We start from the raw sequence: 20,616 nt of genomic DNA, 5'->3' as shown, positions 1-20,616 counted from the left end.
AGCTCTGTCTTCACCTTTAGTCCATTCAATACTGCAGTTGCTGCATGTTACATTCAAATTACTTCCTGATCTGGACAAAAAAAAAAAGTCTTGCTGTTGAAAGGGGTGTCAGATCCTCAACTGATGTACATTGTCACCAACTTCAATAGAGCTAGAGCAATTTACACTTGATGAGAAGTTGCCCCTGAATTTGTAACATGTCCCAAATGCACATTATTACTCAGGGAAAATTCTCAGGGGGAATTCTCACTTCTCTGGCAGTTTTGACTGAATCAAGAGTGCACGGCAGGATGGGACCCTAATTATAATTCCGTTTTACTTCATTTTGTGTAATTTTTGCAAAATCTTCCTCAACAACCCTATAAGAGACAGCTTTTTGGCACATTTTGTCTTTTGATTCTAGTGAGATTTTGCATTAAGGAGTGAACTGGTATTACATCCAGTAAAATGACATCAGTAGTAATTATAGTCACAGGCCAAATGTTAAAGGCAGTATACGATATAGAATACACTGCACCAAATTCTGTCAGTTCCCCCACTGAAGTCAAATCAGTGCACTACAAAAGATGTACAACATGAATCCAAGAAGGGTTATTGTAATGTCAAATTGAAGAAGCTGAAGAGAAAGATGAAGGAGAGTTTGATGTTTCTGAAACAGCAACAGTTTCAGAGTAGCAGCCGTGTTAGTCTGTATTCGCAAAAAGAAAAGGAGGACTTGGGGCACCTTAGAGACTAACAAATTTATTTGAGCATAAGCTTTCGTGAGCTACAGCTCACTTCATCGGATGCATTCAGTGGAAAATACAGTGGGGAGATTTATATACATAGAGAACATGAAACAATGGGTGTTACCATACACACTGTAACCAGAGTGATCACTTAAGGTGAGCTATTACCAGCAGGAGAGCAAGGGGGTGAAAAAACTTTTTGTAGTGATAATCAAGGTGGGCCATTTCCAGCAGTTAACAAGAACGTCTGAGGAACAGTGGGGGGAGGGGGGAAATAAACATAGGGAAATAGTTTTACTTTGTGTAATAACGCATCCACTCCCAGTCTTTATTCAAGCCTAAATTAATTGTATCCAGTTTGCAAATTAATTCCAATTCAGCAGTCTCTCGTTGAGGTCTGTTTTTGAAGTTTTTTGTTGATGAATTGCAACTTTTAGGTCTGTAATCAAGTGACCAAAGAGATTGAAGTGTATTCTCCGACTGGTTTTTGAATGTTATAATTCTTGACGTCTGATTTGTGTCCATTTATTCTTTTACATAGAGACTGTCCAGTTTGACAATGTCAACATAACACACCCAGCAATATTGTTAATCTATCCAACTATACTCTTAGCCCAGCAGAAGAATCTGTCCTATCTCGGGGCCTCTCCTTCTGCCCTTCCACCCCCAAGAACATGATACAGTTCTGTGGTGACCTAGAATCCTATTTTCAATGTCTCTGACTCAAGGAATATTTCCAACACACCTCTGAACAACATACTAACCCACAGAGACCTTCCTACCAAGACTACAAAAAGACGGATTCAGGGTGGACTCGTCCTGAAGGTCGAATCAACAGACTGGACTTCTGCATAGAGTGCTTCCGCCGACGTGCACGAGCTGAAATTGTGGAAAAGCAGGATCACTTGCCCCATAACCTCAGCTGTGCAGAACACAATGCCATCCATAGCCACAGAAACAACTCTGACATCATAATCAAAAAGGCTGACAAAGGAGGTGCTGTCATCATCATGAATAGGTTGGAATATGAACAAGAGGCTGCTAGGCAGCTCTCCACACCACTTTCTACAAGCCATTACCCTCTGATCCCACTGAGGGTTACCAAAAGAAACTACAGCATTTGCTCAAGAAACTCCCTGAAAAAGCACAAGAGCAAATCCGCACAGACACACCCCTAGAACCCCAACCAGGGTATTCTATCTGCTACCCAAGATCCATAAACCTGGAAATCCTGGACTCCCCATCATCTCAGGCATTGGCACCCTGACAGCAGGATTGTCTGGCTATGGAGACTCCCTCCTCAGGCCCACGCTACCAGCACTCCCAGCTACCTGCGAGACACCACTGACTTCCTGAGGAAACTACAATCCATCGGTGATATTCCTGAACACACCATCCTAGCCACTATGGATGTAGAAGCCCTCTACACCAACATTCCACACAAAGATGGACTACAAGCCATCAGGAACAGTATCCCCGATAATGTCACGGCAAACCTGTTGGATGAACTTTGTGACTTTGTCCTCACCCATAACTATTTCACGTTTGGGGACAATGTATACCTTCAAATCAGTGGCACTGCTATGGGTACCCACATGGCCCCACAGTATGCCAACATTTTTATGGCTGACTTAGAACAACGCTTCCTCAGCTCTCGTCCCCTAATGCCCCTACTCTATTTGCGCTACATTGATGACATCTTCATCATCTGGACCCATGGAAAAGAAGCCGTTAAGGAATTCCACCATGATTTAAACAATTTCCATCCCACTATCAACCTCAGCCTGGACCAGTCCACACAAGAGACCCACTTCCTGGACATTATGGTGCTAATAAGCAATGGTCACAAAAACACCACCCTATACCGGAAACCTACTGACCGCTATTCCTACCTACGTGCCTCCAGCTTTCACCCAGACCACACCACACTATCCATTGTCTACAGCCAAGCTCTACGATACAACCACATTTGCTCCAACCCCTCAGACAGAGACAAACACCTACAATATCTCTATCAAGCATTCTTACAACTACAGTACCCACCCGCTGAAGTGAAGAAACAGATGGACAGAGCCAGAAGAGTACCCAGAAGTCACCTACTACAGGACAGGCCCAACAAAGAAAATAACAGAACACCACTATCTATCACCTTCAGCCCCCAACTAAAATCTCTCCAGCGCATCATCAAGGATCTACAACTTATCGTGAAGGATGACCCATCACTCTCACAGATCTTGGGAGACAGGCCAGTCCTTGCTTACAGACAGCCCCCCAACCTGAAGCAAATACTCACCAGCAACCACACACCACACAATAGAACCACTAAGCGAGGAACCTATCCTTGCAACAAAGCCCATTGCCAACTGTTTCCACACATCTATTCAGGGGACACCATCATAGGGCCTAATCACATCAGCCACACTGTCAGAGGCTCTTTCACTGGCACATCTACCAATGTGATATATGCCATCATGTGCCAGCAATGCCCTCTGCCGTGTACATTGGCCAAACTGGACAGTCTCTACGTAAAAGAATAAATGGACACAAATCAGACGTCAAGAATTATAACATTCAAAAACCAGTCGGAGAACACTTCAATCTCTTTGGTCACTCAATTACAGACGTAAAACTGGCAATTCTTCGACAAAAAAAACTTCAAAAACAGACTCCAACGAGAGACTGCTGAATTGGAATTAATTTGCATACTGGATACAGTTAACTTAGGCTTGAATAGAGACTGGGAGTGGATGGGTTATTACACAAAGTAAAACTATTTCCCCATGTTTATTCCACCCCACCACCCCGCACTGTTCCTCAGACATTCTTGTCAACCGCTGGAAATGGCCCACCTTGATTATCACTACAAAAGGTTGCCCCCTCCCACCCTCCTGCTGGTAATAGCTCATCTTAAGTGATCACTCTGGTTACAGTGTGTATGGTAACACCCATTGTTTCATGGTCTCTATGTATATAAATCTCCCCACTGTATTTTCCACTGAATGCATCCGATGAAGTGAGCTGTAGCTCACGAAAGCTTATGCTCAAATAAATTTGTTAGTCTCTAAGGTGCCACAAGTACTCCTCAGCATCTCAAGTGTTATTGAAATCAATTGGATTGCATGGGTGTGAATGAGAGCAGCATGTGAGCTAATGTATAGTGTATTACATACACAGCACCAGTAATATTTATCCTATGTAACTATACATTACATTATAGTTACTTGTCATTTTTTGTATGTAGGTGGCTATTAAATTGTCTTATAGGTCCTTTGTAATGCAAACTAATAACCCAGTCTTTTTCTTCCAGTACTTTGTCCAAGTATATTATGTGTAATTTATCCTAGCCCAAATTTTTGATAGAGGCAGCAATATAATCTCCATAGTGGTTACATACACTACCAAGGGAAGTCCTTATTTAGTCCTCTCCACAAGTCTCTAAAGTGGACTTTTACCATTTCTCCACCTCTTTTCCAATTGAAAAACAAGAGAGACTGTTAGAGGCACCAAAAGCAATGCTGATCAAGGAAAAATTCTTTTTAAGAAGTATCTGTTATTTAAATTTTCAATTTCAGCCTGTGCAAAAACTATTCAAATTAAGTTACTTATGCAGATCAGTCCCTTTTAGAAAGTTTTCTAATCTGCACAGTTATGTACAATGGGATTTACCTCTACAAATTCTAGCACTAGGAGGGAAAGAACATTTGGTAAATCATAGTATAGCCAAAGAGATGGTTTGATTTTCTTGTTTATTTTTAAATATGCTTTTGGCAAGAACAGACTTTCAGCATTTTTTTTTCTTGACTGTCATTTTAACAACACTGATTTGATAAATATTTCAAGGGAAAAATGGGTATGTATACCCTTTCAAAGTCCCTTATTAATTCCCTACAAAATTGACATGAATTAGTGGCAAAGAGAAGGCAAATTCATATATAAAAATTAATTTCAGACAGAACATACTTCATTCAATTTGTACCCCTATTTGGAGAATACAGTAGGCTGATTTTGCAACCATCTGCACTGCTCAAACTCAGGCTTATTTTCATTAGGGGAAAAAAAAACTACGAGTGTTAATGCTTTCTGTTCCATTATCAATGAAATATTAAAAATCAGTGCACTAAAAAAAGATTTACAACCTTGGGATATGAATCAAATACGGGTTATTACAATGTCAGATTGAAGGAGTTTAACAGATAGACGAAGGTGGGTTTTGATGTTTCTGACATAGCATCTCAAATGTTGTTTGTCAGAATGAAAGAAGCAGCCTGAAGAAAAACCACAAAGATTTCAAACTTCAAGTCACAGTCATTAGTGGCAATTTTACATTGCTTTTGTTATGTTGGGACATTGCATCAGCCAATGGAAAACTAATGAACAAGAAACTTGTCACCTGGAAGGTTGGGAAAATGAGTTCTTCTCACACTGTCCATTCAAAGGTAGAGGTTCACTTCCTGACCTCAATAGAAAGTGACACCTAATTTGGCAGCTTCTGCTTTTAGGAACCCAAGAGAATAAAATTGTCTTGGTAACATCAGACATGCAATTGAAGTTCAGTCAGGGTGGAATTCACTTTGTTGACTGTCATGAGCTGCTCAGGTCCTTGACACTGGATGCAATTTACATTTTTGTGTTTTGCAGTTAGTATCTATCAAAGACTTGTGTCTGACAAAGTAATTTTAGTATTAGGCTAATGCATCTGAAAGCACCATTCCACAGCTTTAGAAAAATAAACTAAAGCACAGCATATAAAAATCTAAAGCTTTATTTGCTACAACTACATTGTTTATATAACACTTGTGGTTTCATATGGTTCTAGAATAAGACAGGTGGGACTCATAGAATATCAGGGTTGGAAGGGACCTCAGGAGGTCATCTAGTCCAACCTCCTGCTCAAAAGCAGGACCAATCCCCAATTAAATCATCCCAGCCAGGGCTTTGTCAAGCCTGACCTTAAAAACTTCTAAGAAAGGAGATTCCACCACCTCCCGAGGCAACGCATTCCAGTGTTTCACCACCCTCCTAGTGAAAAAGTTTTTCCTCATATCCAACCTAAACCTCCCCCACTGCAACTTGACTCACTATAACTCACAATAACTCACTCTGTTATTGTAAATGGTTTTCAAATGCATCAGCAACAGTGCATTTAAACTGTACCAATGTGTATTGCACAAAATTACAGTTCCATTGGCAGGCAATACAGTAGTTACGCAGAAATGAAAGTGCCCTACAATAACACCACCTTTTAAAGAAAGGGGGAAAAAGTATACTGCCTTGCAGCATACAACATCAATCCCTATGTTCCTAGCGGATTCCAAATTCAGACTTGTCAGCCCAATTACTTCAGTGGTTATGGCCGTTTACTCAAAGGCTGATTTTGGCTCTATGTAGCTTTCATCTTGTACCTTTGTGTTCTGGCCTTGGTTTGTAGAAAACACTTCCGAATAGAATCTTTCCTTACGGAGATTTTTAGCCCATTTTCAAAAATGACCTTTAACCTCACATGTACATAAGGACATGTATGGCAGCTTGCATGTGCAATTACCATATTTGCATGTGCAAATGGATACATGCAGGCACAAAAGGTAGGTAGGCACCTGACTTTCCACTTTGCAGACACAAAAACTATCTGTTTATATGTAGTGATTTGGTAAACATGTGCACAAAATTTGTGCTCACAAATACTGAAACTGTCTAAAACTTTGGCCTTCGACTTCTTCACACTCAACTTATATTATTCTTCTTTCTAGAATTATTTTTGGAGTAGAGCTTTAACCCAGGAAAATGCAATACCATAAATGGAGCATGGACACTGATGGCTTTAGAAAGTTGTGTCACCACTGGCTTTGCAGAAGAAGCCAGAGGGAGTGGCACACAAGACCCTGGAAAGGGACTACAGAAGTCTACATTACAACAGCCCATAAACTTTCCAAATGATTTTCAAGATTCATAAAATAGAAATTGTCATTTCTCTCTCTCAGGAGCCCCATATTGAACCCAAATTTACTAGATTCTCATGCCACATCCTTAGCTGCTGTACCACACCATCATCTCTGACCAACAGCCATAGTGCTAAAGGCCTATAGAAGCCACACCCCAGGTCCCTGATTGGATGGACGGGCTATTTTCTCACTGGGTGTTTGGACTATAAATCCGCAACAGGAAGAGGAAGCTGTTTGAGGAACAGACCGTTGCCTAGACTGCCTTGCTTCCTCACCTGACAGTGCCTTGCAGCCTCACCCACTTCACCTCCTCAACCGACTGTCCTGGCCCCTTGGATTGGATCTTCTGGCTATTGACCTATGAAAGAGGCAAGTCCCACTATTGCCCTGGTCTTCCTCTCAGATGGACTGACCTGCCAGCTACCCGACCACCTGCTCACACTTGATTACTGCTTGGGACTGCCCCTAGCCCACCTCAGCCACCAGGCATTACAATATCACAGTAGTGCCTACAGGCCTCAGTAAGGGATCAGGGCTCCATTGTGTTAGGCACTGATCGCACAATTAAAAAGGATGCTGCTTACACTCTTAGCATGTGATGAGAGACAACAGGCGAATAAAACAAACAAAAAAGGGTAATAGTGAAATAAAGACGATTAGTGTAATAAGCAGCAGGGAATTTTCCCAAACTTTGGATCCACTGTCTAACTAGCTCCTGAATCCAGTGGTATTAGATTCTGTACAGAAATAACAAGGGCAAATAATCCTGCATTCTAGATCTTCACACAGGAACTCATCTCCTGTATGTTTTACAGTATCAATTTAATATCAGATGCATTCTCTCTCGGGGACTATACCCTCTCCTTGCTGGGGGAATGAACTCAATCTAATTGTTTTTTCCATCTCTTATTATTAGATTTTTTGCATCTGTGACCTATTAAGATGTAACAGCCCTTGAGAGGAAACTGGTTTTATTTAGAGAGAGAGAGAAAGAGTCACAGTACATACTGCATGATAGGATCGCAATATCAGCCATACTAAAACAAACTTTATCATTAGATTTAAACTATTTACTATTTTAATTGGAACGAGAGACTCTGCAGGAGTTTATTGGTGCCATTTATATTGCAAGCCTCAACAGGATGCTAACTTCCTCAAAATCAGAGCCAACACCTCCAGACTGGAGTTCCAGTCCCTACTCTAAACAGAAAGATTACCGAAATGGGAGTGGAGTTAGTGTGGTCATTTAAGAATCCATTTTGCAGGAGGACATATGAGAAGCCCAATACAATAAAAAGGAGTTTGAGATGAAAGGAAGACACATTTCACAATGGCACTATACCTGCATACTCACATTTTTAATAGGGTATGTTGGGAAATCTTTCCTTTAATCACATTTATTTGTATTTGTACAGTCATCTACACTTATCTGGTTTGGGTTAATTTTAACCTTAGCAGATTGGAACACTTGATTTAGGACATGAGGACTGAGAATTGTACAAAAATAGCTTTTAGCCTATGAGTCATTTTTCAGTGGGCTTTGCCAAGAGTGGGCACAGTCAAAGGAAGACAGGGGTCAGTTTCCTTGAAGAGATCATCTTAGAACTCCCTATTGAAAGGTACCATCCCACTTTGGCAGGGGTAGGATGAGTCATGGGATTGTTGGCTTAAGTCTCCCCCCCCATAACAGAAACAAAAGTTAAAAAAAAAGTAAGTTCCCCTTCTGATTTTGTGCAGCACCTAGCACATTTCAGTGATACCAGAAACAAATAAGAATATTTCTATGAATGAATGTATCTGTCTAAACATTTCCGGTGCACTGAGCACTATAGTATCTAGAAGCCTCGCATATAATCAAGAATCATATAACTGTTGTCCATAAGAGACAGTTGTCCTACTCCTTGGAACAGCTGTCATTACTGGTTATTTGAGGAAGGTCTACCCAAAGAAGTTGGTCTTGAAGACTTTCAGGTGCCCACTTAGTCTGCTCTCATCTCTTGTGGGGTTCCAGAGTTGAGGGCCCTCTGCTGAAAACATCCTGCTCCCATTACTTCCCCCCTAGTCCTGTTAACCACACTATCCCATTTAGCAGAAATGTTTGGATAGACACTGTCAAAAGGCCAGATGCTCTGTGGCTGCCTAATGGGTGGGATGATGCAAGATATATTCCACCCTTGCATGGGCCACCCTGCTTCCTTCCAGCTCCTCCAGGGATACAAGGAGGCAAAGATGAGTAAGGAAAAGGCAGGCCCTGGGAGGGGGAAGACCTAAGCCAACAATCCCATAACTCATCCTACCCCTGCTGAAGTGGGATGGTACCTTTCAATAGGGAGTTCTAAGATGATCTTTTCAAGGAAACTGACCCCTGTCTTCCTTTGACTGTGCCCACTCTTGGCAAAGCCCACTGAAAAATGACTCATAGGCTAAAAAGCTATTTTTGTACAATTCTCAGTCCTCATGTCCTAAATCAAGTGTTCCAATCTGCTAAGGTTAAAATTAACCCAAACCAGATAAGTGGAGATGACTGTACAAGGAAAAGACAGTCCCAGGGCTTACCTCCTACACACCAGACAACAGAGCAAGCTGTCCACACAGGGGACAGTAAGCTGCACTTCATGAAGGGAAGGCTGCATGCCCAGGAGCTCCAAGATTTATTCTGCCTTTAACTTTCTTTATAATCAGGTTTATTTTGGAACAAATTGCTAAATTAAGTGGTAATAAAGCATCAGGAACAGATGGTATTGACTCAAGAGTTCTGAAGGAACTCAAATATGAAACTGCAGAACTGTAGTATATAACCTATTGCCTAAAATCACCCTCTGTTCCTGGTGACTGACAGATAGCTAACGTAATGCTGGTTTTCTTTAAAGGCTCCAGAAGCAACCCTGGCACTTGCAGGCTAGTAAGCTCAACTTCAGTAACAGGCAAGTGGTTTGAAACTCTAGTAAAGAACAGAATTTCAAATACATAGATGAAGAGGACATGTTGTTGAAGAGTCAACACTGCTTTTGTAAAGGGAAATCATCCCTCACCAATCTATTAGAATTCTTTAAGGGGGTCAAACAAACATGTGGACAAGAGTGATCCAATATAGATATATATATAGATATAGATATAATGTGCTTGGACATTCAGAAAACTTTTGACAAGGTCCCTCACCAAAGGCTCAGAAGTAAAGTAAGCAGTCATGGGAAACAAGAGAAGGTTCTCTCATGGATCAGTAACTGGTTAAGAGATGGGAAACAAAGGGTAGGAATAAATGGTCAGTTTTCACAGTGGAAAGAGGTTTTAAGGTGATGAGTCACTCCTGTGCTAGGTTCCAGCCAATCCACAAAATCAGGAATGAGTCTGGTGACTCTCAGGGCAGGTATATAAGCCTCACAGGTGGAACAGCAGCTGAGTCTTCTCAACATCACTTCAGGGCTTGGAACTCTGTCCTGTCTGATAATGACAGATTCCTCAAGCCTTAGCATATTCCAGCCCTGCTCTTGTACCAGCCCTGTTCCTGGTCCTCCTGCAGCCCTGCTCTCACTCCAGTCTCCTGCTTCCAGGTCTGACCCCTGGCTCCAACCATTAGGCCCAAATGCCACTGCTCTGATATCTAGCCCCAACTGGCACTGCTCCAACCACTAGGCCCGACTATACTCATCACAGTTTCTGACAGAGGTCAGTAGCGGGGCCCTCCCACGGATCTGTGCTGGGGCGAGTTCTGTTCAACATATTCATAACTCATTTGAAAAAAGGGTGAACAATGAGATGGCAAAAATTGCAGATGATACACAATTACTCAAGATAGTTAAGTTCAAAGCTGACTGAGAAGTTACAAAGGTATCTCACAAAACTGGGTGTCTGGGCAACAAAATGGCAAATTTCAGAGTAGTAGCCATGTTAGTCTGTATTCGCAAAAAGAAAAAGGAGTACTTGTGGCACCTTAGAGACTAACAAATCTATTTGAGCATAAGCTTTCGTGAGCCACAGCTCACGTCATCGGATACATTCAGTGGAAAATATAGTGGGGAGAATTATATACACAGAGAACACAAAACAATGGGTGTTACCATACATACTGTAATGAGAGTGATCACTTAAGGGGAGCTATTACCAGCAGGAGAGCAGGGAGAAAAAAAACCTTTTGTAGTGATAATCAAGGTGGGCCATTTCCAGGAGTTGACAAGAACGTCTGAGGAATAGTGGGGGGAAATAAACATGGGGAAATAGTTTTACTTTGTGTAATGACCCATCCACTCCCAGTCTTTATTCAAGCCTAAGTTAATTGTATCCAGAGGCTCGTTCACTTGCACATCTACAAATGTGATATATGCTATCATGTGCCAGCAATGCCCCTCTGCCATGTATATTGGTCAAACTGGACAGTCTCTACGTAAAAGAATAAATGGACGCAAATCAGATGTCAAGAATTATAACATTCAAAAACCAGTCGGAGAACACTTCAATCTCTTTGGTCACTCGATTACAGACCTAAAACTGGCAATTCTTCAACAAAAAAACTTCAAAAACAGACTCCAACGAGAGACTGCTGAATTGGAATTAATTTGCAAACCGGATACAATTAACTTAGGCTTGAATAGAGACTGGGAGTGGATGAGTCATTACACAAAGTAAAACTATTTCCCCATGTTTATTCCCCACCCCCCACCATTCCTCAGACATTCTTGTCAACTGCTGGAAATGGACCACCTTGATTATCGCTACAAACGGTTCCTCTCCCCTGCCCCCCACTCTCCTGCTGGTAATAGCTCACCTTAAGTGATCACTCTGGTTACAGTATGTATGGTAACACCCATTGTTTGATGTTCTCTATGTATATAAATCTCCCCACTGTATTTTCCACTGAATGCATCTGATGAAGTGAGCTGTAGCCCATGAAAGCTTATGCTCAAATAAATTTGTTAGTCTCTAAAATGGCAGATGAAATTCAGTGTTGATAAATGCAACTTAATACACATTGGAAGGCATAAACCTGACTAGACATACAAAAATGATGAGGTCTAAAATATCTATTACTGCTCAAGGAAGATTTTTTGAGTCATTGCGAATAGCTCTCTCAAAATATCTGCTCAATGTGCAGGGACAGTCGAAAAAGCTAACAAAGTATTAGGAACAGGATAAGAAAAATATCAGACTGCCACAGTCTAAATCCATGGTACACCCACACCTTGAATACTGCATGTGGTTCTGATCTCCCATCTCAGAAAAGTTATTTGAATTAGAAAAAAGTACAGAGAAGGGCAACAAAAATGATTAGGGGTATGGAACAGCTTCCATATTAGAAGAGATTTAAAAGACAAGGACTGTTCAGCTTACAAAGAGCGACAACTAAGAGGAGATATGATAGAGGTCTATAAAATCATAAATCACATAGAGAAAGTGAATAAGGAAGCATTATTTACTCCTTCACATAACACAAGACCCGGAGGTCACCCAATGAAACTGATAAGCAGCAGGTTTAAAAACAAACTTCTTCACACAACCCACAGTTAACCTGTGGAACTAGTTGCTGGGGAATGTTGTGATGGCGAAAAGTATAACTGGGTTCAAAAAAGGCTGAAGCTAATGGACAATAGGTCCATCAATAGCTTTAACCCAAGATGGTCAGGGATGCAACCCCCTGCTCTAGGTGTCCCTAAACCTCTGATTGCTAGAAGCTGAGACTGGACAATGGGGGATGTATCACACAATACATTTCCCTGTTCAGAGGGAATGAACAGAAGCATCTGGCACCAGTCACTGTCAGAAGACTGGATGCTGTGCTAGATGGACCATTGGTCTGCCCCAGTATGGCCGTTCTTGTGTTAAATTAACCTCTTTTCTGCTTCTTTTTATTTGTAACTGAAGACACTGCACGAGTTTATTGTTACTGTTTGTTTTACAGAGCAGGGACTGAAACTCCAGTCTGGGGATGTTTGATTTTATTTTGGAGCATGTTAGTACGCTGTTGGGGCTTGTAACAATATGCTCCCTTAGGGAAAATGTTTTGTCTCTGAGGTGGCACATCTCCTCACCGACCCTTACCACAGCCTGTGCCTAGAAGGCACAATCGAGCACTAAACTTAGGCCTTAACCCCCAACGGTCTTAAAAATTCAGACCTGGACTTTGCATCAAATGGGGCAAATAATGTTGAAACTGTGTAATGGCCACTCATCTATCTTTATTGCTTAGGAGCCAAGCTTCTTCATGTTGCACAGTTGTCGTTTCCACATGGATTCACCTTCGGCATAGTTGCAGCTATCTATCCTGGAGGTAACAAAAGTGAGGATCACAAGTAGCTAGGTCCACATCTGAGAGGGAGAAGCACTTTCCTGGTCAGCTGGAGGTGGGAGAAGGAATTTGTTACCACTGTAAGATGTAACATTGAAGTAATTAAGTAGGGCACAGGTATAAGCATGCCACAAAGGCATCTTGCCTGCATACTCAGGACAGTACATGTACCAGAACAGCACATCAGCATTTGTGGTTTGCATAAGTTTAGCTACACCATGGTTACACCAGTGAACATTTCCTTAATGTAAACAAAGCCTTAGATAATAACTGAAACACACAAGCACCAGCTAGCCACACGGGGAGATGCAAAGCTGTGCAGAAATTTGGGTGGGCGGGGGTGTTTTGTTATTAGCCATATAGAAGTAATTTATCATACTATATAATTAGCCCTACATACAGCTTAAGATTTATCTCTGTTAATTTTAACCCTTTTATTTTAAAGGAAGGATGTGCACTTTCAGTGACCCAAAACACAGCTTTGGGTTGTAGTCCTTCAATACTGCCACCTGCTTCTCACCAGGAAATTCATGTCTGTTTATATTTTCAACTCAGGTTTTCAAGATTTCATAATCTTCTTTAGGATGACATTTTCCATAGAGAGTCTGAATACAGCAGCATGAAGTTTTCCTACTAAGCTTCCAAACCAGGTAAAAATGAATTTGGAAACTTTTGAGGGAACCTAGGCAAAGGTTCAAGAGAACACGAGTTTGCATAAAGTTTTGGGTAGTGAGGATTCCAAGCCAAAATGCCATATATGAATACTGCTGAACTTTGGGAGTGTTCAAAATGCCAACCTGGAACCAAAATCCACCGGTAGCCCTAACAATATAATGCAGCAAACCAAAATTCTAGATCTGAACATCACTGATCTTTGAGGTGTTCAAAATCCATCACTCATTGATGGAAACTCAGTGGTTTTAAACTGATATTAAAAGCTTGCACTTGAGCTCCATAAATTGAACTAGCTGAGTTTTGCTCAGCTCTGGCTCTGCACTTTGAAGCACAATTTTGCTTTTATAGTTTTTACATATTGAACAATCAGTTTGATCATTATAAGCCATTTAGACTTAAAATATATACCTCTACCACAGTCGTTATGATGGCAAAGCAGATATTATCCTTAAGGCCAAATGCCATTTGCCAAATGCCACTCAAGGAAGTGGTCCCTCTGAAGTCAATGAGAATAGTCGTGGAGCAGTAAGGCAATCAGAATTTGGCCTTGTTTTAAGGGATAATTTGTGCAGTAAAGAGCTTATCACATACCTGCTGAAATCAGTGGAAAGATTTCCAAGACCTCGCCTTAAGACAAATGAAGACATTTTAAAGCAATTAGTCCATAATGGATCTAATAGCTTTTTGTATCTGGGGAACAAACAATCAAGAGGGGTGTGATTGGCAAACAATTGTCACGCATGCACCATTGAATTTTTTCCCCAAAAGGACTTTTCACTGTGCATACCAATATGACATTTTTAAATGGCCTAAAAATGTATTTATAATAATGTATTTATTGCATATAACACATAGTAACAGCTGCAACAGACGTTTTCTGTGACCTAGAGACGGGAGAAATGACAGTCAGGTCAGTTGCCTTTTTTAAAAAGTACCACTGAAGACACCACGGCCCTTAACACACACCCTGAAATGTACCAGAAATACAGACACAGGTGGTGGGAATTTCCTCTCTTTCACTTTTGACTGATGGCAGAGACTCTTTCCCAGCTACCTCCATAGGCCCAGCTCTCTCCCTGCTGCATCCCAGGCAGTGACCCCTGTTGCTTTCCCTGGAGACTGTCCCTGCCTCAGTCTAGCCACCTCTTCCCACAGCTGCCGGCTGACTGTCCTCAGGATCTCAGCATCCGTGGAGGAGGGGAAGACGGTGAGCATCCAGCTGCAATTGCTCCTTTCCAGTGCATCACTGTATAAAGAACAAAGGGAGAAGGTAGGAACTGCCGTCCCACTGCTCCGTGGGCTGCAGGTCCCCACTCCGCACAGACAGTACAAGCAGTGAAGCAGCCCAGCAGAAAGCAAATGCTGCAGCAGCCACCATTGGCGGCAGCCTGACCTGTAGTCCAGCCTGTGCACCAGCTAGCCACGGAAGCCAGAACTGCAGACTCAGTTCCAGCTCAGCCTGAAATCCTCAGATGACTGGGAACGTCTTGGCTGCAGTGTTGTTGTAGCCACATTAGTCCCAGGATATTAGAGAGACAAGGTGAGTGAGGTAATATCTTTTATTGAGCTGTAGCTCACGAAAGCTTCTGCTCAAATAAATTGGTTAGTCTCTAAGGTGCCACAAGTACTCCTTTTCTTTTTGCGAATACAGACTAACACAGCTGCTACTCTGAAACCTGTTGGAGATAGAGACAGGCTTTCAAACAGCTCTTCTTCAGGTCTGGGGATTTCTTCCATGATCACAAAAGGCAAATACATCACACCCCATTTTTACACCATGGAAGAATAAGGAAGGACTCTACCACCTTCCCCCTTGTCTTTCATTGCTTTTTTTGCCATAGATTTCTGTGTTTGTACAGAGAGGGAAGGTTTTTTACTAATCCCATCTCTTCTCAGTATAAAAATAACTTGAACACATGATGTAAAAAGTCACCATGAATGAATTTTTCACATAAAAATCTAGTAGGCATTTCACTGCTTGTTGCTGCAGTATGTTCTATTCTCTCCAAGAAATCCCTTATGCTAAAGGATTTCATAACAGGTCCTTTGGTAATAAGCTCTTTTTCACAAATTTAATGTGCTGTCTCCATCCAGTGGTGAAGTTATAAAATGCCTTCTGTTCTGTTCTTTTATAATTTTCAATTTTTCAGCAGACAGTTGTATATATGTGAAATATTTCTCTGTGGATATCTTGTACTGATCCTAAAGTTCAGCTATTGTAAATTAAATCACTGGCTGTTACTGGTACCTAAACATACAAATTCCACAGATTATAATTTGTATTATTTTGCAGTCTAGCAGGAGCGGTGGCAACTTCAATAATTACTATTGCATAAGCATTTCAATTCTAGCCTTTCAACATCCCCATTTTCAGTCCTTATAACTTTCATTATTCAACCTGATATTTTCCTGCCTTAGTCTCCATCCCAAAAGAATTTCCCCTCCTTACAAATTGCACAAAAAAATGAGGGTTCACCTGTCATGGAGTATTGGGAGAGTTTAAAAAAAAGATTTCTTCCATTATAAAAAGATACTTCATGACCTTCTTAAAAAAACCACATTAGCACCCAAACTGGTGGTGACTGAAAGCTGAAGTAGCCCTTAATGAGAATTACCCATGTGCGCTCTGGTAAAAATGTTTTTTGACTTACTACTTTTTATTTCTGGTAGTACCCACAAATGTGTGCAAACCTTAGCAAGCACAAAAAATGGCAAATTCCCTGCCCATGGAATAATTGTGTGAGCAGCCTCTGAATTTTTCCCCACCACCACCAACATAGTTTTTAATAATTTTTGGAGCAAAGGTAGCCTGCATTGCAAATACAGTTGAGGCTAATTTAGCTGCATAGTCAAAAATGTAGTAAATCCAGACAATGAATGTGTCAGGACTCTGCAGGAGCTCCTCTCCTTCCATGCACATCTTGTAAAGTGAGTGGTGACTCTGGCAAGGACCCATCCTGTCGTAAAACTAGGCAAATATCTAAATGAGTTAATGTACCCCCAGGAAGACCTCTGCGTACGCCCCTCCCCCCAGGTATGCATACCCCTGGGTGAGAACCACTGATTTATTGCACACAGACTTTTCTTTTAAAAAACTGCTCCCTGAAGTTCTTGAACTATCAACTACCTTTTCAGGTTTGCCCAAGAGCTCATCCAATACCTGATGATTTGCTCTCTCAGAGCTCTGCCTAGCCATCTTCATCATTTAATTCTCTTCCTCTTCTGGAATCCTATGCTGAGAATTTTTAAGAATCCTACATTTTCAGAATTCCATGGGCATAATTGGCATGATGTGCAGTTATAGCTGCAGTAATTGCACACATAAATTATGCAATGCAGCTCTGAAAGTTTGGGCTTCAAATACTCAATAAAGCATTTCAATCTAGAACTTGCAATTTTATTCCCATGGAATGTCCTTTTACATGGATCTAACCCCACTGGATAAAGCTCATTAGCTAGCTGTTTCTGCTTTCAACATAATTGGTAAGATAGTCCACAGTGTTGGAATTTAAAATATCGTTAACACCTCACCGAGATAAACAGGGAAGTTCACAGTTCACACCTTCCTAATGGTCATGTCTCAATCTGTCTATATTGTCAAGCTTTTAGGATGTGAACTGATCAATCAGAAGGACTAGAAATAGCTTTATTTTTAAATGAAAACTAATCCCACTGTAGACTGTACATTGGGAATTCCCATAGCACATGTTTCTAGTGGCCCAAGGCATCTATAATTAGTCTCCTCTGTAAGGAGATCAAGAGGATGGTCATCTGTTGTGTCTTTTGTTCTTGCCATAACATAATAGGAAGAAACCACCTGATTAACAGTGGTGTATAAATAATCATGTTCCATAATTATATACATAACATGCAAGGCCTAGCTACATATGCACACCACTGCTCTGGTAAGTTTCTGAACACAGAGCTACTACAGGGATCAAACTATTTAAAAGGATACTACCTAGTTACTAAACACTATATCACCCCATCTGAAAACAGGCGTACTATTGTGATGGGATCCCCGGGGTGCAGCCTGGGACTGTGGGACCATTGTGCTCCCTTAACTCTCCCCAGCCTGGGCTGTCTGTCACAGTGCTTTGCGAGTGATAAGCAGAAAAGCCCTCCAGCTGCTGTTATCACTCAGGCACAACCACATTTGGAGTCCCACACTCAGCTAGATTGCATGAATGCTCCCAGAGCCACTCATGAATTACACAGAGAAAGGCACTAGCCAAATATCCCCAGCTCCCAGCCTTGTACCTCGGGAGTATTCCATCTTGCACTGTTCAAGATGAGCAGTGCAAGTTTATTAACTGGTTCACCACTTCAGGTTTACAAATCCTGGTGCATATCCACTTTCTATTGATGAGCAGATTTACCAAACACTTCAGGCAAACTCAGTGGTAAATATAAATCGTAAAACAAGTTTATTGATTACAAAAAGATAGATTTTAGGCGATTATAAGTGATAGCCACTCTGACTTTGTGGTCTACCAAAAGAAAAGAAAATACAAGCACACAGTCTAAACTCTCAACCCTGTTAGGCTGGTCAACATCTAGATTAAGCAGTTTCTCACCTCACTGGCTATCGCAGTTCATAGTACACAGGTTTCACCCTTGAAACCTGGGCCAGTCTTCTCTGTTGGAGTCTTCAGTCTTCTGAGTATCCTTGTTGCTTCCAGCATGGGGGGGGGGGGAAGAGGAGAAGAGGACAACCATGAGGCCACTGTGTTCTGTATTATACCCTGAGTCCATGTGCTTGGAGAACACAGTCCAGGCATTTCTGGTGGGCATTGCTGAGTCACAAGGTGAAGCAAGAGTGTCTCCTGTGAGTAAACCATTGAATTGTAACTCCTCTACTGGACAATGACTGGTGATGTCTGTTCAGCACCCACCCAAGGGCATTGGGTGCCTCTTCCCTTGTCATTGTCTCTGGACAGCTAGTATCTGGGCGCTTCCCAAACCCGCAGCATATTTTAGTGAAAATTGTACACCACAGTTCTTATAATTTTTACATGCATTAAATGATACACCTATTTAGATGGAACAATGGCTTTCAGCAGATCATAACCTTTCCCGGGATACCTCACAGGGCATGCTTTATATGCAATATCACAATTACATGTAAATGAGGAATACGAGGGTAACAGGGCGCTCCCCCAAGGCACAGAATGTCACAACTGAGTCACTGTAATAACCTTAGCGATTGGTGAACCAGTTTGCAAAAAATAGCAGCTGACCCAAAACCTAATCATAACTCAAACCAAACATTTCTTTGAAGTATGGAGAGGTTTGTTACTTTATATTAAAAAAAAAAAGTGTGCACTTGTTGCTTCTCACAAGGAGTAAATGCAGGCCGTATAAAACGTCTGGTGAGCGAGCCTGCTTATATGAGATTGTCTGACCCATTCTGCAGACTCAGGAGATCTTATTTCAAATTTTTTGGGTGATCATTCAACCCAAATAAACTGAACCTTTTGCATGTCTCTCATAACTGTCCAAAATGTGTGTGTTTTTAGCTTTAGGGCACGCTACTCCAGCTTATCCATTCCTACGTACTACTGAACCATTAATCCCAGCCATGTGATCTTCCACCTTGCTGCCTATGAACATAAAGAAAAATGCTTTCTGTGATTCCCATATCCCCAGGCAGTTGGTGAAACTTGCAATGAAACTGAGAGTACAGACTAAAAAAGATTGTATGTGAAAATGAATAACATCAAGGACGTTGGTAATGTCACATCAAAATATTTATGAAACAAAAAGTTTTCCAGAGCTCCAGAAAGGAACAGCAACTAAGGAGCAGTTGACTTTTTAAATGTAAGTGCAAATGCCAGGGAGTTATATGCATGTGTATGTTTCAGCTCTCATAGCTCCTGCATAGTGTCTGCCAATTTCTCAATCCCCTCAGTCATAAGGACAGTAGAATTTTTCATGAAAAATTCTAAAGCACTCAGCACCTTCATTACAGATAAAATACTGCCACTGCTAAAATTGCACAAAACCAAATATAGGCAGGATATGCTGCAGTACTAAGGAGCTGATGTAAACATTCAACTTTATTTCCTGGTTCAGTCACCTGATCTAGCTACAGATGACAAAGATCAATATTCCCCATCACCTGACAGTCAGTCTTCACTGCCTCTACAACTAGTTATGTTTTAAAGCAGGTTAAAAACAAATTGAGTCATAAAAATGAAAATGTTTGATGTTTAGTGGATATTAAGAAGGGGCTTTCCCCCCACCTTTTAACAGGTGGGCTGATTGCTGGAACACTTTAACATACACATCATCAATTGCATCTCCAGTGTGGCTAAATGCTTCTTTGATCAGGGAGCTAGAGTTAACAGGCCAGAGGAGGAGCATTTCAGCTGTCAACTGTTGCTTGATAAAGCAATAAGACAGAGCTATTTTGGAAATAGTTTATTTTCAGGCATGTTGAGGGGGAAATGGAATTTGGGCAGATAGCAAGTTTTACTTTAAGGGTTTGTAACAATGCACTTTACTCACCACTGGGAGGCACCCCTTTCTGGCAATTCTGGGGATTAGCTACACCTAGTTCAGCACTTACTTTCTTCTCTTCCACTGTTACTGCAACTCCATGAGCAGAAGTAGAGCCACATGGCCACTTTGTGACTCAATCCTCTATCCAGGTCACACTATGATTACCCCTTCCAGGAAGGGAGGTCTTTCAAAGTCTACCTGCACAGTGTCAGGCAGTCCTCACACCTGCTGCCCTGACTATATCACTTCCACAATGTTTCAGGCAATCTTCCCATTTGCCGTACTCAGCAACAACACTGCAGTGGGAACCCAGGCTCATCCTCTACTCTGGGTTCTAGTGCAGGACCTTGTAGCAAGCACAGTCTGGGTCCTCACCAACCTTATTGCTCTCTTGCCTGCTTCTCCTTCACTAACCTTCCTAATCAGACTCCCTCTCTCTTAGGCCTACTAGGTAAACCTTTCCTCATGAGTTCCTTCCCCCCCAGAGACA

The 20,616-nt window shown here is 41.5% G+C and overlaps 1 long non-coding RNA gene across 3 annotated transcripts in view; it reads left to right on the top strand.

Moving 5' to 3' along the window:
* Nucleotides 1-19,116, top strand: part of LOC142070613 (uncharacterized) — a 55,409-nt gene extending 36,293 nt beyond the window's left edge. For all 3 annotated transcript variants that reach the window (XR_012666504.1, XR_012666505.1, XR_012666503.1), the window contains 3 exons: nucleotides 6,476-7,036; nucleotides 13,503-13,597; nucleotides 14,778-19,116. This is a non-coding gene — a long non-coding RNA (uncharacterized LOC142070613). The remainder of the gene's footprint in view (nucleotides 1-6,475; nucleotides 7,037-13,502; nucleotides 13,598-14,777) is intronic.
* The last annotated feature ends 1,500 nt before the right edge of the window (nucleotides 19,117-20,616 follow it).

The sequence above is a fragment of the Caretta caretta genome, chromosome 1 (genome assembly GCF_965140235.1).
Source record: "Caretta caretta isolate rCarCar2 chromosome 1, rCarCar1.hap1, whole genome shotgun sequence".
NCBI classification, from domain to species: Eukaryota; Metazoa; Chordata; order Testudines; family Cheloniidae; genus Caretta; species Caretta caretta.
This window is presented reverse-complemented; position numbering and strand designations above follow the sequence as displayed.